This window comes from Myodes glareolus, chromosome 18, assembly GCF_982192425.1.
Source record: "Myodes glareolus chromosome 18, mMyoGla1.1, whole genome shotgun sequence".
Lineage (NCBI taxonomy): Eukaryota > Metazoa > Chordata > Mammalia > Rodentia > Cricetidae > Myodes > Myodes glareolus.
This window is the reverse complement of record NC_142043.1, coordinates 50565808-50592014: the sequence shown is the minus strand read 5'-3', so window position 1 is coordinate 50592014 and position 26207 is coordinate 50565808. Positions and strand designations below refer to the sequence as shown.

General features: G+C 38.3%; 1 protein-coding gene across 3 annotated transcripts in view; it reads right to left on the bottom strand.

Moving 5' to 3' along the window:
• The window catches only part of Ctnna3 (catenin alpha 3), a 1405098-nt gene that overhangs the window by 346296 nt on the left and 1032595 nt on the right, over nt 1–26207 (bottom strand). The window lies entirely within an intron of this gene.

The following is a 26207-nucleotide window of genomic DNA, read 5'->3' as shown; positions in this document are numbered from 1 at the left end:
CAAGAAGAAATCTCAATACTGAACATCTATGCTCCAAATATAAGGGTACCCTCATATGTAAAAGAAACACTTATAAAGTTTAAATCATACATTAAACCCCACACACTAATAGTGGGAGACTTCAACACTCTACACCCATCAATAAACAAATCAGTCAGACAAAAAAATGAACATTCCATCCAAACAGAAAAGAATATTCCTTCTTCTCAGCACCTCATGGAACTTCCTCAAAAACTGACCTCATACTCGATAACCAAACAAATATCAAGAGATACAAAAAATTGGTATAAGATTGCATTCCCACCAACAATGGATGAGTGTTCCCCTCACTCCACATCCTCTCCAGCATGGCTATCATTGGTGTTTTTGAGTTTAGCTATTCTGACAGGTGTAAGATGATATCTCAAAGTGGTTTTGATTTGCATTTCCCTGATCACTAAGGAGGTTGAGCATGTCCTTAAGTGTCTTCTGGCCATTCGAAGTTCATCTGTTGTGAATTCTCTGTTCAGTTCAGTACCCCATTTTTAATTGGGTTAATTAGAGATTTAGTGTCTAGTTTCTTGCATTCTTTGTATATTTTGGAGATCAGACCTTTGTCTGATGAGGGGTTGGTGAAGATCTTCTCCCAGTCCGAAGGTTGCCTTTTTGTCTTACTGACAGTGTCCTTTGCTTTACAGAAGCTTCTCAGTTTCAGCAGGTCCCATTTATTCATTGATTCTCTTATTGTCTGTGCGACTGGGGTTCTACTTAGGAAGTGGTCTCCTGTGCCTATATCTTGTAGACTACTTCCCACTTTCTCTTCTATCAGGTTCAAAGTGGACAGATTAATGTTGATGTCTTTAATCCATTTAGACTTGAGTTTTGTGCATGGTGATAGATATGGATCTACTTTCATTCTTCTACAGGTTGACAACCAGTTATGCCAGCACCATTTGTTAAAGATGCTTTCCTTCTTCCATTGTATACCTTTAGCTCCCTTGTCGAATATTAGGTGTTCATAGGTTTGTGGGTTAATATCCGGGTCTTCTATTCGATTCCATAGGTCGACTTCTCTGTTCTTATGCCAATACCAAGCTGTTTTCAATACTGTAGCTCTGTAATAGAGTTTGAAGTCAGGGATGGTAATGCCTTCAGAAGTTCCTTTATTGTATAATATTGTTTGGGCAAAATCAGAGGGGGCCTTCATCCGACGATGGATGGAGATAGAGACGGAGACCCACCTTGGAGCACTGGAAGTCAGGACCGCGAAGGGTGCGTTCAGCCACTGATACAAGGGGACTGATCGAATGAGAGCTCACCAAGGCCAGCTGGACTGGGACTGAACGAGCATTTGATCAAACTGGATTCTCTTAATGTGGCTGACATGGGGGCTGACTGAGCCCCCGAGGTCCAAATGAAGACTGAGAAGCCATTGACAATGGCACTGGGTCTTGTTTCGTCTGCATGGACTGGCTTTTTGGGATCCTGGCCTGTTTGGATGCTCACTTTCCTGGACCCGGAGGGAGGGGGGAGGAACTTGGATTCCCCACAGGACAGGAAACCCTGACTGCTCTTGGGAATGGTGAGGGAGGAGGAGAGGGAGTGGGGGGGAACAGGAAGGTATTGAGAGGAGGGGAGGAAGTGGAAAGAGTGTTTTCGGATACTTGAATAAACAACAACAAAAAAAAAATTGGTATAATCCCATGACTCTTATCAGATCACCATGGCTTAAAACTAGAATTCAACAGCAGCACTAATTGTAAAAAACCCACAAACACATGGAAATTAAACAACGCTCACCTGAATCATCAGTGAGTCAAGGAAGAAATAAAGGGAGAAGTTAAAGATTTCCTAAAATTCAATGAAAATGACCATACAACTTATCTAAATTTATGGGACACAATGAAAGCAGTGTGAAAAAGAAAGTTCATAGAACTAAATGCCTTCATAAAGAAGCGGGAAAAATCCCACACTAGTGAATTAACAGAACATTTGAAAACTTTAGAACAAAAAGAAGCAAAATCACCCAAGAGAACTGAAGGCAGGAAATAACAAATTGAGAGCTGAAATCAACAAAATAGAAACAAAGAAAATAATACAAAGAATCAATGAGAGAAAGACTTGGTTCTTTGTGAAAAATCAACAAAATAGAAAAACCTTTATCTAAACTAACCAAAATGCAGAGAGAGACTACCCAAATTAACAAAATCAGAAATGAAAAGGGGGCCATAACAACAGATATGTAGGAAATCTAGACAATCATCAGGTCATATTTTGAAAATCTGTTCTCCACAAAATTGGAAAATTTAAAGGAAATGAACAACTTTCTGGATTAAATATCACTTAACAAAATTAAATCAAGACTAGACAAGCAAATTAAACAGAGCTATACCTATAAGTGCTGAAGAAATAAAAAGTCATCAAAAGTCTCCCAGTCAAAAAAAGAAAAAAGAAAGAAAAAGAGAAGAAAAGAAAAAACCCAGTACCAGATGGTTTCAGCTCAGAATTCTACAAGATTTTCAAAGAAAAACTAATACTCCTCAAATTATTTCACACAATAGAAAGACAAGTAACATTGCCAAACTCTTTTTTATGAGGTTACAATTACCCTAATACCTAAACCACCACATAAAGACGTTACTAAGAAAGAGAATTATAGACCAAACTCACTCATGAACATTGATGCAAAAATACTAAATAAATGCTGGCGATTGAATCCAAGAATATATCAGAACCATCATTTACCATGATCAAGTTGGCTTTACCCCAGAGATGCAGGGATGGTTCAACATACGAAAATTTGTCAACGTAATTCTCCATATAAACAAACTGAAAAATAAAAGCCACATCATCATCTCATTACATGCCAAAAATGCTTTTGACAAAATACAATATCCCTTCATGATAAAGGTCTTAGAGAGAGCAGGAATACAAGGAACATACCTAAACATAATAAAGGCAATATACACCAAGACAACAGCCAACATCAAACTAAATGGAGAGACACTCACAGAGATCCCACTGAAATCAGGAACAAGACAAGGTTGTCCACTCTCTCCATATCTATTCAATATAGTTCTTGAGGTTCTAGCTAGAGCTATAAGACAACAAAAGGTGATCAAAGGGGTAAAGATGAGAAAAGAATCAACCTCTCACTGTTTGCTGATGATAGAATAGTTTATATAAGCGACCTCAATATTTTCACCAAGGAATTTCTACAGCTCATAAACACTTTCAGTTTTGTAACAGGATACAAGATTAACTAAAAAAAAAAAAACAAAACAGTAACTGCACAGATGATAAATGGTCTGAGAAAAAAAATCAGAGTATAATCACCCTTCACAATAGCCACTAATAGCATAAAATATCTTTGAGTAACTTACCAAACAAGTGAAAGACTTGTATGACAAGAACTTTAAATCTTTGAAGAAAGAAATTGAAAAAGACACCAGAAAGTGGAAGGCTCTCCCGTGTTCATGGGTAGGTAGAATTAACATAGTAAAAATAGCAATCTTACTAAAAATAATCTATAAATTCAGTGCAATGTCCATAAAATTCCAGCAAAATTCTTCACAGTCCTCGAAACAACGATACTCAACTTCATATGAAAAAGAAAAAAACCCAGGATATTCAAAACAATCCTGTACAATAAAAGAACTTCTGGAGGCATTATAACCCTGACTTCAAACTCTACAACAGAGCTATAGTACTGAAAACAGTCTGGTATTGGCATAAAAACAGACAGGAGAACCAATGGAACCAAATGCAACAGCCAGATATTAATTCACACCTTCAAACACCTGACTTTTGACAAAGAGGCAAAAATTATCAAATGGAAAAAAGAAAGCATATTTAACAAATGGTCCTGGCATAACTGGATATCAACATGTAGAAGAATGAAAATATATACATATCCTTAGTCATCAGAGAAATGCAAATCAAAACAACTCTGAGATTCCATCTTATACCTGTAAGAATGGTCAAGATCAAAAACACTGATGACAATTTATGCTGGAGGGCATGTGGGGTATAGGGAACACTTCTGCATTGTTGGTGGGAATGCAAATTGTTACAACCCCTTTGGATACCAGTATGGCAATATCTCAGGAATTTAGGAAACAACCTTCCTCAAGACACAGCAATATCACTTTGTGTATATAACCGAAGGATGTTCAATCATACCACAAGGACATGTGCTCAACTATGTTCATAGTGGCATTGTTTGTTATTGCCAGAACTTGGAAACAACCTAAGTGCCCCTTGACTAAAAAATAAATAAGGAAAATGTGATACATTTACTCAATGGAGTACTACACAGCAGAAAAAAATAATGGCATCTTGCAATTTGCAGGCAAATATATGGATCTGGAAAACATCATTTTGAGTGAGGTAACCCAGACTCAAAAAGACAATTATCATATGTATTCACTCATAAGTGTTTTTTAAACATAAAGCAAAGAAAACCAGCCTACAAATCACAATCCCAGTGAACCTAGACAACAATGAGGAGCCTAAGAGAGACTTACATAGATCTAATCTACATGGAAAGTAGAAAAAGACAAGATCGCCTGAGTAAACTGGAAACATCAGGACAATGGGAGAGGGTTGAAGGGGAAGGGAAAGAAAGGAAGGGAAACCAAGAAAATGTAGAGCTCAATAAAAATTTAAAACATAGGAGAGAGTTATCAAATGACATGTATAAAAGACAAAGCTTTTGTCTCATAGTCTTTTATGTAGAAGATGCAAAAATACAATTTTATAATATAATTAAAATTGTTGAAATGTTTAAAAAATGTTATGTAATAATATTTTATTTCTAGAGCTATTGGTATTCTTTTATAATTTTGGTTGTTCACTGCTGCTAAACAGAAACGTATTTCACATTTGCATCCCATAATCATGTCATCTGCAAATAAAAGTTTTACTTTGTCTTTTTTAGGCCATTTAACTCTGACTTTTCTTTGCATTATTGTATGGATAGACTGTTTAATATGCTGTCAACAGGAACAATGAAGCATGCTTTCCTTTTGTTTCTCATGTTAGAAGGAAGCTTTAATTCTCTGAATTACTTGGTATGGGATAAGATGTAGGGATTGTTATTGTCTTACTTATTTTTAAAGCTTATTTACTTAGTAGTATATTTAATGTTGTTTATTTATTTATTGCTGGTATCTTTTTAAAAATCAATTCTGGGGCATGTACTTCTATATATTATCTACGCTTGATATGAATAAGATTTGAACTTAGTCCAACACATTTTCTTCAATTTTTGATATGATCTTGTCTTCTTCCTTTCAGCGTTCACAGGATGAATCATGAGTAAGTGACTTTCAAACGTTAAACTCTCCTTTCTCCCACGGGAGAAGTTGTGCTTAGTGCTATCTTAGTAAAACTGCTGAGAGCAGTCACGTCCAAGTTTCTGTGTGACATATGCTTTCATTTCTCTAATGCAGAGGTGGAGTTGCTGAATCCTGCGATTCTTATACGGCAGTGTCAGAGAATTGCCACTGTTCTCCAAAGTATCTGAACTAATATACCTTCCCATTAGTACTGTGCAATAATTTGAATTTCTCCATGATACTTATTATTATCTGTTACACAGCATTTGAACATCAGTGTTAATCAAGGAATTAACTCAGGTCATTAAATTTATGTCCATAGTTTGTAGTGTGTTCAGTTTTATATTAATCTCCTTTTTTTCCTCTCTTTCAGTGCCAGGATCAAATAGAGGTTTATGCCCACTAGGCAACTGCTCTATCACAAAGGTATAGTCTCAATCTTCCTTTAAACGTCTGTGGTCCTTCTGGAGTGGCAATCTTTTTATTTATTTGTGGTGTGTGTGTGTATATGTCTGTTTGTGTGTATGGATGTGTACATGCATGTATGCGTGTTTGTTTGTGTGTGTGCCTGTGTATACATGTGTGTATATGTGTGCATGTGTGTGTATGGTTGTGTGAGAGAGACAGCATCTCATGCAGCTTAGGCATCCCAAACATTTTTGCGCCTACTGATGAACTGAACTTGAACTTCTGAGCCCTTACTTCACAAGTGCTAGGATTGTAGCCCTATGAGACACTACAGCAAGTTTACAAAGTGGGGTGTCTAATACAGCAATTTTCACATATTGTGTAAGGGCTCCACCAACTGAGATACAGCCTCAGAGACCCCCTTTCATTCTATGTATTATTAATTGGCATTTACTTTTTTTTTTAGTGTGCTATCAACTAGGGTACTCATGCCACTGAAACTACAGGCCTGTATTAGCTTCTCATAGGGATCCAAAAATTAAAGGAGTTAAAACCTTTATTACTAATGTCACATGTCTATCCTCTGACCTACTATAAGGGATTTTCTTAGATCTCTACTGTCTAGACTTAATGCAGAGTTCCCATATTCAGGCAGCCCAGGAATCAAAGCCAGGATGTATTGGAGAAACAAAAATCTCAGATTAAATTTTCTGAATTCCACCATATGTCATTGATGGCTTTGTATGGTACCCCAGGACTTACTATACAATGTGCAAGGATCTGGTTGTCATCAGCAGGAGAGTTGGGCAGTGTGATGGTTTATGTCATTTGACAGGATCTGGAATTACCTTGGAGACAAATTCTCAGTTAGAACAAATGTGGTGACAAGATCCACTCTCAATGTGGGTGATATCATTGCAGAGTGGATTTTCTGATCATTCAATAGATAGATAGATAGATAGATAGATAGATAGATAGATAGATAGATAGATAGATAGATTGATTGATAGACAGTTGATAGATAGACAGATATAGAAGTTAGAGATGATAGAGATTAGATAGATAGATGATAGATAAACAGATGAAAGATAGTGATAGATTAGATCGATCGATGATAGATATGATAGATTATAGATACATACATACATAATACATAGATACATAGATAGATATGATAGATACATAGATAGATAATAGATAGATAGATAGATACATACATACATACATACATACATACTTAGGTACAGAGAGAGAGAGAGAGAGAAGAAGAAGAAGAAGAAGGAGGAGGAGGAGGAGGAGGAGGAAGAGGAGGAGGAGAAGGAGGGAGGCTGAGAGGGAGAGAGAAGTGATTGAGTTCAAGGATTCATCACTCTCTGTTCCCTGGCTGGATTTGACTTAAAAGTCAGTCTCATCTGCTACAACCCTGCCTTTTCTGTCTGATGTTATATTTTTCTCATCATGTGATATACAACCTAGTTCCCTATTTAGTACTGTAAAATAGAGCAAAAATATAGTTTCTCTCTTTCTTAATTTTCTTCTTACAAGGTATTTGTGTTCAGAGTAGTTGTAGTGAACCGACATAATGTGTGTGTGTGTGTGTACTTTTATTTGGCTATAATTTGTTGATCTATTTTGGGGCGGATGTGATTTTATTTTGATATCTTAATTTTGTTGTATTGCATTTTTGGTTTTTGAGAAAGGATGTAAAGTTGGGTGGGTGGGGAGGGAGAGAGGATTTGAAAGAGATTAGGGGGAAGGAATGAATATGACCAAAATAAATTTAAATTTAAAAACTATTTTAAATAATAACAATGAGATAGAGAGGGGGAGAGAAAAGGGAGCGAATATCAAGCTTGGGTCCTCTAGAAGAGCATCCAAGACTCTTAAATGCTGAGTCAAATATCGAGCTACAATATTAAGGTACTTTAATAAAAAATATTCTAGGAGCTTCAAGTTTTGTCTCTTTGACATTCAATGGCCAAACCATTATTCTCTAAACAGGATCCCTGCATGTTCATTTGTTCCTCAGTGTATCTATGCTTTCAGAAAATGAAACTGCTGTTTAAGACCCCCTCCAATACAGTTAAGCTTAGGCAGACCTGCACCACGCTCTGCTCCTCAGCACCTCGCCAAAGCTGAGCTCAGTCAGTCAACACCAAACAAGGCTTGACTGAAATGAATAGATAAAGCACACTTGATCCTGAGTTATATTCCAACCATACAAAAGCAAGGGGATATGATGTAGGTAGGTCTTCTTTCTATGTGTTGCTTTCATTGGTTAATTAATAAAGAAACTGTTTGGCCTGATAGGTCGGAACATAGATGGGTGGTGGAGATAGAACAAAATGCTGGGTGAAAGAAGCAGAGTCAGGCAGAGGCAGAGAGCCGCCCACCATGAAGCTGCCAGGTCAGACATGCTGAATCTTTCTCGGTAAGCCACGAAATCGTGGTGACATACAGATTATAAGAAATGGGTTGAGTCAAGATGTGAGAGTTAGCAAGTAAGAGGGTAGAACTAATGGGCCAGGCAGTGTTTGAAAGAATACAGTTTCCATGTAATTATTTGGGGTGTGAACTAGCCAGGGAGCCAGGATCCTGGCGGGAACACAGCCCGCCGCTTCTTTTTGCAACAGGGATAACAATGCATTTGGGAGGGAGCATTTGACAAGCTCTTTGGGGATGAGTGTCATAGGCAGGAGGCAGTGATAGAGACCCAAGCTGGCCTCAGTTTCACTCTAGTCAAGAATGGCCTTGAACCACTTGTCTTTCTGTCCTGCAAAGTGAGTGCTGTGACCATGCTTAGTAGGAGTGAAATTTTATTGACCTATATTATGCTTAGAGTCTTGTGTGGTAAAAGGAAGCATGGAGCCTTCAGACATGTGTACGCACACACACACACACACACACACACACACACACACACACACTACAAAAACAAACAAACAAAACTAAAAACCACCGGTTTACCAAATAAGTATTTGCAAAGACATATTACAGTGATACAAAAAGAATCTAAAAAGGAAATTTATTAGCTAAAGCCAAAGCTTTAAAGAATAACCCACAATAAGTTTTCCTCTGAGAAATGACAAATCTTTACTTTATTATGAAAAATAAGCAAATTTCACATCCAGCTATACTCTTGATTTGCTTTTCACATTTATAAGTATTGGACAATCATCTCTGCTTAAAACAACAGCAAAGTAATCTGGTTTGCTCTGATCCCCTCAAAGTGTTACGATTTCTGAAAGGAAAGGAATGGTTGACCACAAATGCCAGGGCATTGTGTGTGCTATAGCCTTATCTAACCATTATTGTGGTGCAAAATATAGTTTCTTCTATGACTGTATTCCCTAAGCATACGTAATAGTGATACATTTAAAAAATGCAACTAAGTGGCTAAAAGTCAAGAAGTATTTTTATATTTTGTGGAGCATGTAATTTGAATTTTTAAAAATCTCTACTCCTCAAAATGTGTTTTTGAAAATGCATGTGTTCAACCTCTAATCCCTGAAGTGCTCACATTTGGAGACACAGCCTTTGTGGGAAGGGAGTTCTCAGGGTGGGATCGGAATTTTTTAAGACACATGAGGGAACACTTACATCCCTTTTCTTGCTTTTGGCCATAGGAAAACACAGTAACTGTTTCTCTATGCAGGTGCTTAAGAAAGAAGAGCCTTGGGCTGGCGACACAGCTCATCAATTAAGAACATTTGCTGCTCTTGGAGAGGATCTATGTTTGATCCTTAGCAGCCACATCATGTGGCTCACAGCTGTCTATAACTGACTTCTGTAGACAGTGTACACAAGCAGGTAACAACCCACCAAACAGGAACACACACATTCACATAGATACAAGTATATCTTAAAATTAAAAAAGAATATTTTTACCTGAGTTCAGTCATACTGGCATCCTGGCCTTAGACTTTCAACATCCAAACTGAAAAATATATTTTTTTGGTTGCTCTTGTTACTGCAGTCTATGGAGTTTCTGTGTTATAGTTGTTAGAACTAAGATACTGGATCATGGAAAAGTGAAAACCATTTCTATGCACTAAAATAGGTTTGAGATAAATATTTCTCAGATCAAGGGCATGATCTCAGGATGAATTTGCTTTATTAATCACATTGGCATCTCTCTGTTACAGACAGGTTAACGACATGAGAACCCACGGCTATTTGCTTACCACAGTTAGGTCAGCCTCATTATAATCACTTGGTATCTCTCTACCAAAGCCATGGGAATAGCATGTATATGCTATATGCAGGCTTCCATAGAAATGATTAGAAGCACAACAAGAGATACATTTTATTGCCATTTGTGGAAGGACATTTAAAAGAAATCCCACACTAGCTCATAATTCAGAATTGGATGGTTATTTATTTAGGGGTAAACTCACAAATCAGAATCCTCTGCTTGAATGGAGAACAGAAACCTAATCCAGCAACCAGAAAGAGCAGCTGGAAAAGAGGCCAGACATGAGCTCTACATCAGCATATATAGTATAAGAGGGAAACCACTGACTGTAAGACTTCCTACAGCAGACATTGTTTCATAGTAGACACTGGTTAAATAAATTGCTTACAGTCAAATTCTAGACTCTGAAATTCTTCTTTCCCCTTAAATAATAAGCTCCACAAATATTATTTGCTCCTAAAACGCAGAAAACTCAGTTACTAATTCTTTGTGTGTTTTTCATTCTTTTTGAAAACCCTGAATCATTGTTTTACTAGTTTTATGTTTTGAAAACAATTTGTGACCTTGGAGTAGTCGTAACAACAGCAAACATTTAAAATGTGCACAACACAACCCGGTTCTCCAAGAGCAACAATGCTTTGCTTTGTCAGACCTACAGAAACACAAAAACAGCAATACATTCTTGTTCAAGTTTTGGAGATTTCCTTGTTTTGTTGCTGAATAACTACACTCTTTGGAGGTAGCTGTGATGTTTAGGATGTGGACAAATGACTCAGAGAAAAAAATGGTTGAAAGAGAATAAAAGTGATGTCACAGACAGGATAGAACTTCCCTCTTATTGATCAATTCAGGATTTGGAAGCATGTGAAATCTATGCAGGTTAGGGGATGTTTCACAATTACTTAATGGCAGACCCATGTCTAAACCTTTGATTTTCTTGATTCATTATTTGATGCTTTCTACGCGACCATGGCACAAAACACAATATTGGGAGTAATGTGTGAATGATCCCTATGTCTCTATGGTTATTAATCTATCCAATCTGAATAGCTCATAAAGAGCACAAAGTGGACAAGAATTCTTCTTCCATGGTATCACTTATTGCCACTCAATGAAGTTTATTGAGGATCACTAGTAATGTATGTAAATAGAATGTCTGTGTCATGTCAAATCTTTGGCTCTACTTGCAATTTTAGATGTTAGGACAGAGTAGAGGATATGTTAACCGTCATTCACTCAAAAACAATTATCAACTCCTTAACATGGGACCACTTTGAACATAACCCATTAGGAAGGTGTGGTAGACAGTCACTCTATATGATGGCCTATCTCAGTCCCTTGATAGACATGCTCTGTGTAATGCCCTTCATTAAGTAACCTTTCACCCTAGCTACTCATTTCTCAAACGTTGAATAACATGCTGGAAGATTTCATCTCAGTCTTTTTCTTTTTGACTCCTATTCTCTGATTTCATTTGAATCAGAACATCGTGTTGTGATACTACAGAGACAGCAACTGGGGATCTCTGCATAACAAGGAGCTGGAGCTCTCTGATAACATCCAAGATGAGTAGCTTAGAGATGTCCACATTTCCCAGGTAGAAATTGATTGACTACTACAGACAACAGAATTCCAGAAACCTCATGAGAGACTCTCAATTATAAGGACACAGCTAAGTTGTTCCCAGATTGATTCCTAAACCTTGGAGATTATGAAAAACCAAATATTGCAATTCTAACTGATAATGAGCTGATACATTGAGTGAAATTATGGAGTTTTGAAGGCTAGAGAGTAGTGACATGTACTTTGGGGAGAGATAGATCACAAATGACTAGGAAATACTGATGAAAAGATTTGTCCACTCATTATTGAAATAAATGCCTATTATTTGTAATGAAATAAAAATTTAGCCACTATTTGAATAGCCAGAAGTTGGATTTCCCTCTATAAAGATAATACACCCCAGTGATTCTAAGTTATATTTGTGTTATGGTCAGTCTGTCTTAGCCAACTCCATTCCTAATTTGAAATTCAATTACCAATGCAATTGCATTAAAACATTTAAAAGTTAGAGCCTTCTGAATGGGATTAAGTAACAGGATAAAAGAGAATTGTGGGATTGTGGGAGTCTGTTTGCCTTTTCAGTCATGGGAGAGACATTAAAGAATAGATTCTGTGAAGAATGGGAAGAGGATAGTCATGGAACATGCTGAGACTTTAACTACATTTCCAAGACTCCAGAATGCGGACCTGAAGAGCTGTTGCCAATTGATAGTTTCTAGAAGAGAGAGAGAAAAAAAAAAGAGAGAAAGAGAGTTTTATTTTAAGTGTTTAGTGTGTAAGCCCTGGTCATTGACCTTGCTCCCAGTGAAAGGTCACATGTTCAATGACACATGGGTTGCAGAAATGAGTTAAACACAGAAAAAAACGACACAAGATTGAACGGGTAGTGTAAGAGCAAAGACCCTCTGACCTCTTCTTGTGGACGGGATTTCTCTCGTGATTCTCTTCCCTTGCACTTGAATTTACGGGTTTATTTTAAATGTTATTTTCAAAAGATATTAGACAAGGATAGGGAATCGATGTATACTTAGTCTGCCTCGTTGACCTTTTCATTGTTTTGTGTTCCATTTATTTATTATATTTGAAGACAGAGGTTTGGTAAGTATCCCTGACTATCATAAAATTCATTATGTAGACAGGCTAGCCAAAGACTCACAGAGATCACCTGTTTAGGTCTCCCAAGTGTTGGAATTAAAGGTGTATGTGACCATGCCCAGCTTTAGCACTTCTATTAAACAGTAAAGGAAACAAAAACAAACAAACTAACAAATTTTATGTCTGGATTCAAATTTTCTTAACTTTACCTGTTAAGAGAAGTTAAATATAAAAATAACAATAAAAGTGAACTATTTACAGGTTTACTATAGCAACAACTGGTAATAGAAGAAGAATAAATCAGAAAAAAAGAGATGAAAGGAAGTGAACAATATTTCAATTCACTGTTTGGCATTCAAAGGGGGTTTATTTTCAAAATTAATACTCTTAATTCTTCTTGCAGGCTACACAGAAATTTTGAGACAGGTGGTAAAGACAAGTACATAACCTTGCCTAGATCGATAAAAAAAAAAGAATAAAACTAGACTTTAGAATAGCTGGACTCTTTTAAAAAATACTGCCTGTAGTGTTTATAATAAATGGTACCTTTAAAAGCCTCTATATAAGCAGAGAAATTTTAAAACATAAATTGTTCACTTAACTTTAACTGCTACAGATTTTGGCAGACAGTAAAATTAAACAGTGGGTGATCAGCAGAATGAACGGCATCTCTCAGTATACCACTGGGCCACTAATACATTTTAGGAGAAGAAATCCCCTGCTAGCATTAGGATTGCGAAACTGTAACACTTTCTACTGTAATTGTTGAAAACAGAAGCTGTAGATTTGCATGAACTAGAACATTTGATTATTTATTTATTTTTATTCTATGTGCATGGCTGCTTTCCTGCATGAGTATCTGTGTATCATGTGTGTATACTGCACACAGAGGCCATTAAATGGCATTGATACCTCTTGAATTGAAGTTATAGATGTTTGTTAGTTATCATATGGGTGCTGGAAACTGATTCTAATTCCACTGCAAGGCTAGAAAGTATTCCTGATATCTAAGTCATCTATCCAATCTCCAAATTTAATTAACACCTCTCCCACCCCTCCTGCCACTGAGCTGGTTAGGACTGTATAAATAAAATCGCGCTTTTGGAAAAAAAAAAAAGTTTACTTCCATTGGTTTTAATCATGTGTACATGACTGTGCTGTGTGCCAATTTGTATAGATGTGAATACAGTGTCCTCAGAGGCCAGAAGAGTATGTTGGATCTCCTGGGACTGGAGTTGAGGACAACTGTGAGCCATCCTGCGTGTTGCTGGGATCTGAACTCAGGTAGTCAGCAAGGGCTCTTACCTCTGAGCCATCCACCCAGCCCAAATAGTTTAGTTTGAAGTGAGAATGTATGTCGACAGATACTAGCATTGCATATGATAGGAAAGGTTCCCAGAAATATTTCTTTGGCTTTTTGTGCTTATTTCTATCTTCTCTAGCTCAGTTAACAATACCTTAGTGATGTGTGCTTTTTCCACTCTTAGCAGTGCACCTCGTGCTACATGGCTACCATTTAGATACTTTCCCTGCTCCATCCAAAAATGTTCCCATGCTCTACTGGCTTCCTGGAGATATCAACCACGTCTATAGTTCTTGACAAGGTAGGTAAATCATCTTTAATTCACTAACTCATGACTTTAATATGGACTTTACTGAGTAAAATATTTTCACCTGTTAACGAAACTCAGAGGTGCTGTTGACCCTTCCAATCCCTGGACCTTTCTCTTCACAGCCATCACCTCTCATATCATGTGCTTTCCTATCTATGAAGTCTGGCAGTGCGAATACAGCCTCCCCCATTTTGGAAAAAGCTACATACGCTATTCACCCTTTTAGTAAATGGTCACTCCCAGTCAGTGAGATAGTTCAGGGGATACAGGGGATTACCCATAAACCCAGAGAGCTGAGGTTACCCATCAGGAACTCACATACTGGAAGGGAAGAACCACATTGTCCTTTGGCCTCCACACATGCACTAAAGTACATTAACATCCCCTATACGACTCCCCCATACACACACTAGTATATTTAATAAAACCTTTTCAGTTTTGATTCTTTTTGTTTTGTTTTCACTTACTAATATCACTCTCATCAGGAAACTTAGCGATATAATTTTGTTAACAATTGAGCAGCCTTCAGGACTACACGTTTTAGAGTGACAGGGAAGGCACTTTGAGGAAGGAAAGACTATGGTCCCTGACAATTAAGTTCTGGTTTTATTGCCAACCATTTATCAGCAAGAGAAACTCACTCTGTCCTACATACTGGACACCAAAGGATGGAGAAGTCCTGCAGACACACTAAGTCAGTTTTTTTTTTGTTAACCTCAGTGACCTTGAGCCTCAAATTCAGTTTTACAGATAATTATATTAAACACTTTACCAGTTCACATCAATAAATATACACATGCACTTTTCTATATTATATATAAAAACCTCCTTAAAAAGAAAAATTAATTTTCTTTTCAGCTAAAGGCTACTAATACATAAAATACGCTTTGAAACAACAGAAGGGAATTGTCTTATAAATTACAGGAATCTGGTTTTCAAGATGAAATGAAAGGAAAGAAACTTCTCCTAGATGCAGGCTACATCATTTAAAATGTACGCAGCATGCTATTTCATGAAATATTTTACTATAATTCTCTTATGAGAAAACATAATTGCTGGATTTCTCAGTAGATAGAGGTCTAGCCCAGAGCCCCCTTCCAAATGTGGTAGAACATAATGCTGTGTGTTAGCTAGAGGGGTGGTGAGCTATTATTCTCTTTGGTACTCCATTTTTTTCAGGAAGAATTTATGACTGACTACTCCAGACCCCAGAGTATTTGGTCCCCACTCGCCTCTGTACTAATATACTTTCCTCTATAGACAAACAAGAACCATGCTTTTATTAGACATGAGCTTATGCTTTCACAGAGCATGTGTTATTGGTTTGAATATCCTCACCAAATGAATCGATGCCTGGTACATTAGACTTGGCAAATATGATGACGACAATGATGATGATGATGATGCCGGAGGAAGTGTTTGGCTATAGGAACTCAATATGCTGTTTAGTCAGGTTGACACAGCATCGCACTGTCTTCTAAACAATGACCATAGACAAATGCTACACTTGACCCTTACTAAAGAGCTCTCTTACTACTGAAACGGTGAATGCAGACACCCATGACTGCAGAAGTTGCTGAGATTAAGTGATATTGAGTGCTAAGCCTTAAACAATACATGGACCATCCCCTTTGAGGGTAGAAACTGTGAGAATGCTAAGAGCTGGAAGACAGGGTGAGGGTCTGTAAAATATCTTCTCTACATAAGACCCAACCATGTCAATCATGAGCTCACAAAGTCTGTGGGTACCTGCCCTTGGTCTGCAAAAGAAGGGATGTGTCCATAGTCAAGCATGCGTGGAGGAAGGGCTCAGAGGCTCTGCCCCGACTGCCGATCTGCTTTCTACGGACAGTTTCAGAGAGTGTAGAAATTATAGCCTTTAGTTGCATACATACTCCTAGATGCTCTCACAACTGGTTCAAGGCAGTGTTCACACCTAGGGTCCGGAGAAGCTCGAACGCATCTCAAAGTGAATGAAAAATAATGAATCTGGAAAAGCACTCATAGGGATTTGAAGAGAGGCTGATGGTGGTGGAAGGGAGGTAGAAAGGGCAAGCAGGGAAAGAGAAACCAGTACATACACTGCAGTAATTTTGTATTGCTGATACACACCTTAAAGGTCAGGGTGGAATCGACCTCTCGGTGGACACAGATACATGTCTGTGTGTATTTGTACTGAAGTTTCAAACTATATTAATCAATAAAAACATGAACTTACTGCCCCTTACCTAGGTGGATTTAAAACAAAACGATGCACTCCAATATGGATGATTTTACATTTGAGAAGGCATAGGATACAGGTCTGGCACTTTTTTTGTTGTTAGTGTAATTAAGTAAAGGAGTCACTGAAGGCTATCCTATACTTCTTTGATTTTTCCAAATTTTGATAGATGACTTCCTCATGTTTTCACCAAAGCAGCAAAAGAAATAGCCCTCTTGGCAATGAACACGCCCCCATCATATGTTATAAAAATGTTTTCTTACAAACACACCATGGGTTTGTGCCCTATCATAGTAATGCCTATTAGTATATCTACCAGGACTATAGCATGTTCGTATGCTTGATTAAAAATGTCATTGTAAGCAGAGACTGCATATTTGTTCCTAGTTGCCCAGACCTAAATAATTACACAGAAACTATATCAATTATAAAACTGCTTGGCCAATAGCTTAGGCATATTTCTAGCTAGCTCCTGTATCTTAAATTAACCATTTCTATTATTTTATATATTTACCACAAGGCTCGTGGCTTGTTACCTCTGGCTTCTTGGGCAGCTACATGGTGTCTGTCTGACTCTGCCCACTCTCTCTATATATCCCTGTTTGGATTTCCCTCCTGGCATTACTCTGCTAAGTCATTGGCCAAAAGAACTTTATTCATCAACTAACAAAGCAACACATATACAGATGGCCATCCCACATCAGGTATTAATAAAGAACTGAGGCTGTAACTTGCCACTAAGGGTCATGTTCCTAATTGGTCATGGGTATAAATTGCTCCATTGTCCCTGTGATGACCAATTTGGTTTATAAAAATAATTTTTCCTTAATCTAGGTCCTTTTACTGGTGGGTGATCCTCTTCTGGTTCTCATCAGTACCTTGCCCACCCCTCATAAAACTCCTTCCTGTGATGTAGCATCTTCAGTCCACATGATGCAGACCAGTCTCCACTGTGACTTACAGTCTCAGCAATCTCCTTCCACAAGATGAAAACCTAGATCATATATCCATCCTTCCTCCCTCCCCCCATCCCAATCCCCCGAGCTTTCCCCATTCCTCCCCTACTCCCTTCTCTCTAACCCTCTCCCCATCCAACAACCCCCCACCCCCCATGCACCCGAGGTTGCCTGGCACTCTTGTCTACTTCCAATTTCCAGGAGGATAGCTACACGATTTTCTTCAGGTTCACCTTCTTATTTAGCTTCTCTAGGATCACGAATAGTAGGCTCAAAGACCTTTAATTATGGCTAGAATCCACTTATGAGTGAATACATACCATATTCCTCTTTTTGGGCTGGGTTACCTCACTCAGTAATGCATTTTCTATGTCCATCCATTCGCATGCAAAATTCAAGATGTCATTGTTTTTTACCGCTGTGTAAAACTCTAATGTATATATGTTCCACACCTTTTTTAACCATTCTTCTATTGAGGGGCACCTAGGTTGTTTCCATGTTCTGGCTATTACAAATAGTGCTGCTATGAACATAGTTGAACAAATGCTTTTGTGGTATGATAGGGCATCTCTAGGGTATATTCCCAAGAGTGGAATTGCTGGGTCTTGAGGATGGATATGTGATCAGGGAAGTATATACCTCAACTAAGGGAGTCATTTTAGGGTTTACAAGAGACTTGATTATAAAGGGAATCCCAGGTCTAAGGAGAGATCCCCAGATTGTTCTCTGGACAGAGGAGAGGGTGCCTGAACCGGCCTTGGCCCATAACCACACTGATGAATATTTTGCATATCACCATAGAACCTTCCTCTGGCGATGGATGGAGATAGAGACAGAGACCCACATTGGAACACTGGACTTAACTCCCTAGGTCCAAACGAGAAGCAGAAGGAAAGAGAACGTGAGCAAAGAAGGCAAGACCAGAGGGAACCTTCACCCGTTGATGGATGGAGATTGAGACAGAGACCCACATTGGAACACTGGACTTAACTCCCTAGGTCCAAACGAGAAGCAGAGGGAAAGAGAACGTGAGCAAAGAAGGCAAGACCAGAGGGAACCTTCACCCGCTGATGGATGGAGATTGAGACAGAGACCCACATTGGAGCACTGTACTGAGCCCCCAAGGTCTAAATGAGGAGCAGAAGGAAGGAGAACATGAACAAGAAAGGCAGGACCATGAGGAGTGCGTTCACCCAATGATACAAGGGGACTGATCTAATGAGAATTCACCAAGGCCAGTTGGACTGGGACTGAACGAGCATGTGATCCAACCAGATTCTCTGAATGTGGCCGGATTCTCTGGATGTGGCTGGCCTGGAGTCTTTCTGAAAAGCCATTGACAATGACACTGGGACTTGTTTCCTCTGCATATACTGGATTTTTGGGATCCAGTCTGTTTGGATGCTCACCTTCCTGGACCTGGAGGGAGGGGGGAGGAACTTGAATTTCCCACAGGGCGGGAAACCCTGACTGCCCTTAGGGATGGAGAGGGAGGAGGAGAGGGAGTGTGGTGAGTGGGAGGGTGTTGGGAGGAGGGGCAGAAATGGAAACTTTTATAAATTAATAAACTTTTATAAATTAAAAAAAAGATGAAAACCTACAGACAGATGCATAAACTACATTGTGCTGCCATAATGCTGGTAAAGTGGGATACAGAATAAGTAAAAGACTAACAGGTATATTTTAGGATTTATTGTAGTGTAGAGAAACCTGGACAGTGGTGTTAAACAACTGTAGCATCTGTGAGGTCCAGTGTCACACTATGATGTCACTGGTGCCATTAAAGGTTGAGCATGGGTTGGAAGAGAACCCCCAGAAGCTCAGGCCCACTCTCACATAGGTGCCAGGCAGATCATCTCTCAGGGGTTTTGACTCTTTCCTGACTTGTTCTCCAGCCCTCATGAGGGTTTCTACCTAACTGAACCTTCAGTACTTTCTGGGGCTTTCAATCCAGAACCAAAACGAGTACTTCACGCTTAAAACAATTAAATTAAAATTCTTATTATATTTACTGGTGCCCTATAAAGGGATCATGGAAAAAGTCCAAGTAAGTCCTTTTTTAAGATAGAAGTATATGAAAGTAGGGTAAGAACCAGAGGTGTGGCTGACTTTTCTTTCTAGGTGGTGTCTTGTTTTCTTGGAGATCATCAGAATTAGACCACACTCGAAATAGATGTGAGACCTCGACAATATCTTCAACAACAACCCTAACTCTAACCCTAACTCTAATCCTCACCCCTAACTCTAACTCTAACCTTTCATATGCACATTGATAAAGAACCAAAGAGCAGATGCTCGGTCTTTTATTTCTCTGCCGTGACTCCCTTCCTTTTATCCCATGCCAATTCATCGTCTTTGCCTTTAATTCTTTCTCTTTTAGCTCCCTCTTCAACGTCACATCTCATATTTTCTACATAGGAAAATGTTTCCATCTCTGCCTTTGCTTTTCTGAACTCCACTCTTAAGCAATTTAGTTTTTGTGTTGACTGTAGAATTTCTACCTATGCATCAGAATCTGTTCTTTTTTATAATAGAGTATTGTTGACTAGGTAATTGTGCATCAATTGACTGTAGCCAAAAGGTAAGATATACCTTTTCCATGGCAAATTATATATATAATTTATCTATTAATTCATTGCTTTCTGCACTTGACCACTAGATTTGAGTCCTATAGTAATCCATTCATTAGAGAGAAGATAGGCTTATATTAGGGAGATACTATATTTAGTTGAAAGTTCTTTACATTTATACCCAAGGATCACAGCTCATTAAGTATAAAATTGTTCAAGGCCATGACTGACCTGTAATTTCTACCTGGTAGATGTCTGGCTCTCCTGGTTAGCCAAGTGATCCACAGACACAAGGCTCTTAGAAGCCTCTGTGGGTACCTGTTTTTTGGGGGTGTGAGATTCAGGCTTGAAGTGAAAGAAAAAATAGGAGACAATTCAGAATCCTGTATCAGGCTGTTAAAAGGGGTTGAAAATGATGATCTTTGAGTTTGAAATCCTGATTTCTGTCACTCACAATGTTTTGCTGGAAGTATTGTTGAAATCGGGTTCAGGGGAATCTTTCAACAGATGTGTTTCATTGATGGCCCTTGTAAGTAATTAAATACATAAAAGTCATGATCTCTTGTTCAGCAGCTCACTGAGGAACCTTTTAAAAGGCTGACCTGAGCTTTCTGGAAGTGGTTAATGTCTAACTCTGGACATTAATGAATGGCTTTCTTAATCTCTCCTCTGCCCTGGCCTTTGGCAGAGTCCACTGCTTCTGTTTTTCTGAATAGAGATGACATCTTATTAATTACATTATGCTACATCGCAATCTGATCTTCTAATAAATGTAAGTTTAAATGCTAGAGAAGGACTTGGTTATCAAATGTGTAGAGAATTCACTAGAGAGAAAGAAACACATAAATGAACTCAGGTGCCTGCCTTTAAGAATGGACCAGCCTATTAAGAGAAAGTTGCTTGTAAATGGCTGGTTGTTACCATAGATAAAAGGTTATAGACCTCCACTAAAAGACAAACACATCCTGGGACAGAGTATATAACTGTCACTGAAAGGGAGTCCAGAGTACTTTAGCAAGGGTGGTAGCCTTTGAGTTAGCGTTCAAAGGTGAATATAGATGACAGTAGACAAGAGGTAACATTCCAACTGCAAGAACAGAATTAGACAATAGCAGCCAACAAGACATGCTGTCCTGTGCTTGAATTCCCAGTATCTGGGAAGTGAAAACAGAACTGTGAGTTCAAGGGCAGCATGAAATAAATGAGTCTTTTCAGGTCATTAACTTTTAAAAGTTGAGGTTTTCAAAAAGCATCAGGTTTTGTTAATAATTTATTTTTAACCTAATACATGATACAGTGTTTGAAGAGATAATGCAAAGAAATGACTAGGGCTCTCCGTTAGTCTTGTGCCTATGGCAGGAACCTCATTTCTGGAGAGTTTGCGGTGAGCATATGGTTGTCTGGACTATGGTTACTTAGAGACATACCTTTCAAAACTCATACTGCATTGAAATGAAAGAAATTACTGTTGCTGGAACAAAAAAAAGGATTTCTAGAAGCCGAGACTACAAGCAGTTTCTTGAAAGATTAGTATAATTTGACATGTTAAAAAGAAGTAGGGATGTTCTAAAATGAGAGGAAGGACATGGGCCAGACATAAAGATGGTAACAGCATTATTGCATCCAAATGATTGGGAAGGTAAGATCAAAAGAGATCATGTGGGGTGTGTCTCTGGTAATAAGCCATAGAGAAATACATTGAGTAAATTTGAGCAAAATGAAATAAACAAAGCAGAGCAACTATATGAGGAAATGGAGGCAAAGGTGACAGGCATGGTTAGGGACAGTGGTCTAAGAACAAAAAAGGAGAAGAAACAAGAAGCTCCAGCCATCTCTGCAGTGAATATTATATTGCTTCACTCTACTGAGCAGAGGAAATTTCTTTCACTCACACCCAGAGTGTAGAATATTAATTTTCAAATGCTGTAGAGAGCCAAGACCCTTGGACCAAATCCTTTGGCATTTTTGTGTAACTGCTTATTAGGATTGTTGGGCAAAGAATGCAACACACAGAATGCAGACTGTTTGAGTCTAGCTTACAAACATATTCCATTCTATTAAATTAATAGTCAGTTTAATCAATTATATCTGTGATTTAAATTGGTATGGAGAAGAAACACAACAGAATTTCTCACAAGTGGCCTCAAATAGCTTTTCCAGTGTCTCAGTTGCTTTTTGGGTGTGTGTATAACAGTCTAATTCCCCAAGGCTCTAAGCAGGAAGGGCTCCCAGGCAAGCATTTTTCTTCTCCTCTTCTTTAATTTTTGTTTTAATTTTTAAGGAGTCTCATCGGCATGGGTTAGAAGCCTACAATAGCTTCTAACCCTATTGGTCTCCAGCCCCCACCATGCCTTGTTTACATAGTGCTGAGACTGAACCCAGGGATTTGCACTTGATAGGCACAGACTCTACCCTCGGGGGCGACATCTGCAGTTTGGGATTCATCAGTCACTGAATGAACGAACTATTATTTCCAATAAATACCAGTTTCCAACAGCAGGGGCAATCAGGATGTCTCGTTCAGGGTCATTTATGTGTCTGCTCTGTGTTTATCTCTGTTTCTGGCTGACAGTGAAACTAGGTAGTGTTTGATGTTCAGCAACCACAGATGTTTTTGAACCTGCTTATTCCTGACTTTGATGGAGCCAATAGCCACAGGAAAATATACTCTCCCAGCTCACTCCTGCAGTTGGCCTCTCCCTAACATTGTAGGGAAGAACTAAAGTTGGTATTAAGAGTAGAACTTCTAGCCTTTATGCTGCAGTCTTTCAGGTCAGCTATAAAAAAAACAGAAACAAAAACAAATAAAGCAAAACAAATCCTCCAGACAAGAAGTGGTAGCTCATGCCTTTAATCCCAGCTATTGAAGGGCAGAGGCAGGAGGATCTCTGTGAGTTCAAAGCCAGCCTGGACTACACATCAAGCTCTCAGGCAGCCAGAACTACATGGAGAGACCCTGTCTCAAACAAACAACAAACCTAATCCCATGCACACCCAGAAGGGATTACCAACAGGTGAAGGAAGTCAGTCTTTGGGTAAAATTGGGGATGTATAAAGGATTTCATTTGAAGACTAGAATGCTGTACCTCTGACGGCAAAATGTAGTTCTTCATTAGGACTGCATTTCACTTAAAGCTAGCAGATGGGGACAATGCAAATTTCTGAACTGCAGCATGGAAACCACATATTCTAATGAGAAGAAGAACTTAGAAGGTCAGAAAATCCAGAAAATCTGTTAATGAGTCACAAAGTATGATCAAAAACAGGGCACCATGTTCCATGAACTCTCTTGGTGACTGGGACAAGACAGCATAGGCTTCATCATTCATGAGGATACTTAAGGCAAATTTCCTAAACACTGGGGGTTCTCAGGAATGAAAAATAGTTCACAGGGGATCCCCATTAGGTTATTTTGAGGAAGTCAGGATAAACCCTGAGAACTAATCAAAAGAAAACTGAAACAAAAAGAAAAATAGGTCACATTAATATTCTTTTGCTAAAATGTGAGCAACTGAATCTTCACAACACAAAACATAACATTTCCAATTATGTAATTTGATAAGTGTTTTAAAGATAAACCCAAGATATGACCCAAGAGTGAACAATGATGAGCATTTCCCCATCAGGCGATGGTGGAGGACAGAGGAGCTGGAAATATTTTACATAGACAATCTCTCCATGGGAGAAAGAAAGCACACAGTCTTCAGCTTTGGTTAAGATCAAACTGATCTAATTAGGCATTTCATTTAATTCATTGCTCTGAATTCCCTTTTGTGAGGCATGCTTTTGATAAATTTAAAGGAAAGCTCTTTGGAGAAAAGTTTGAATGGGTCTTATTTTTTACAAAGTAGAAAACAGAAGCAGACTTCAAGGATACACCTAAAGCTTGTCTGAAAGAGAGCAAAATGATTAATTAGGAACCATAAATTGTGTATTTAATAATAAGAGTCACTTTTTACAGAATAGCCTAGAAATAGTCTATACATCTCACATTTGGAATGTAAGACATAATTTGAATGGGATATTTTAATTAACGTTATCTTACAAATAAATAGAGGAAAGGGTTTGGGGGTTTTGTTAGCTCCTTTGACTGTGAAATTTTTGCCCTGTTGGTTGGCTATTTGGTACAGTCATTAATAATCAGAGATGCATTAACAAGAGAGTATTTCAATGTCTGAATAATTTTGCTACTTCTTCTGATGTAGAATGACTGCCAAGAGTTTTGAACACCATAGGAATTCACTCCCACTTCACCCTGTGGATCTGGCAGATGTGTTCTATGCCTATGGAGTACAAAACTGCAGACTTGGCACCTCATATGGATGTTATGGCCACAAAGTCTGCAGGTGAGACTCGCCTAATACAGTCATAAAACAGAAACAAGCAAGGTTCAGCATCCCTGGTTGACTTTAGCTACTCTACCCCACAGGAAATTTTCACATGGATAAAGAGATAATGCTTCATACATTTGCCCTTATAATTAAAAATGCCATTTTTGGAAGGTAGAAAACAGAACTCATTAATGCAGTAGGTTCCAGTTTCCACCATCTCCAAAGCTAAGAATTTTATCAGATAGTATCAGATAGTGTTTATAGAAAAGTTTACCCCATCTTGTTGCAACTGCCTTTTTCTGATGAACCCACCCATGTATTCGAAACTTGCCTTGATTTATGACATTCTTTGTTCTACAAAAGCTATAAAACTTCACGAAACTGCTTCCACATTGGAGCATGGTATTTTGGGTGGGCTAAACCTGTGTCCCTGGGTCATAGTCACTCCAAACATCTTCAGAATAAACACTTATTCCCTTAAAATGTACACAGACAGCAAAGTAATTGGTCTGAACCAATAAAAGATCACATGAGCCTGGAATAGAACGTGATATTGAATGACTACAACCTAACCGACTTCCGAAGCAAGTGCATATATTTCCACACACTAGAAAGAACGACTAATATGTTCTCAGTTCTTTTTGTTTGTTTTGAAACAGAGTCTCAAACGGTAGCACAGGCTGGCCTTGGATTCTTGGTAATACTCTGCCTCAGGAGCCATGCCTGCCTAGTCTGAGAGCTGGGATTGCAAGAATGTACCGCCATAACTGACTATGTGTTTGATTTGTTACACTAATATCTCTGAGGAGTGGGTGTGGAGGTATCAGTTTAATGACAGGGGCTATATACATGCCATTACTGCCTTTCCTCAGAACATTTCATTATTTTAGAAATATGTTTAAAGTGATAATGAGAAAGTTACCAATGACTGATATATTTCCCTTAAATCACCTCCAGAAAGAGTCTCAAAATTTAACATGAAAGAAGTGTTTTGCTATTGTTGCTATTGTATTGTTTCTCTCTCTCTCTTTTTTTTAAGATTATCCATCAGGGATGGAGAGATGGTTCAACAGTTAAGATCATTGGCTATTTTTGCAGAGGACCTAAGTTCAATTCTGAGCATTACATTGTCTGCAAAGGGGATCTAATGCCCTCTTCTGTTTTTCTCTTGGGCAGAGGAGGCAGGGAGGCACACATACACATGAACAAAACTTCTAAACCCATAAAATTAAAAAGAAAAAATTAAAGTTTTGCCCATTCCTCTCTTTTCACAAATAATATGAAAACATTTCAAAGTTAAGATGCCCTACATATCTTTTAAGAAAGAATGATTTAAATATGGAATCTGCAGAATTCCCAGAAATACCATCACTCTATTGTCAAGAGACAATTGAATATATACATATTATACACACATATATTTACACAAAGGGGGTTCACAGGAAGGGGCTCTGCCATAATGATTTATAAAACTTTTGACTGCCATCCTTGCTCAGGAATCTATGTGGATACTGACATTTCCATGGGTCTCTTGGAGCAATGCTAACAATAGTATTTGGAAGGAAAATATCATTAGACTGAGTTGCTCAAAGTGTTCTCTGCCCAATTTTAGAAAATAGTAACTTGAGTTCTGCAACCAACATAGTCATGTATTATACATTTCTTAAACAATGAAAGAAGAATTTGGACAAGAATAGAAAGCTATTTTCCACAGAAATGCAAGGTAAGGGTAGCCAGCATGTCTCTGGATACATAGGAATAACCCGCTATGGTTAAATAATAAGAAACCCGGGGGTACCAATAACATAGCCAAATGAAAGCCTACAAACTATTGCATGCTTTAACCCCATGCTGGCCTAATTATAGCTCCAAACATCTCTAACATTAATAAACACTCACAAGAGGCTAAGGTCTGGGAGTAATGCATGCATTTAAAA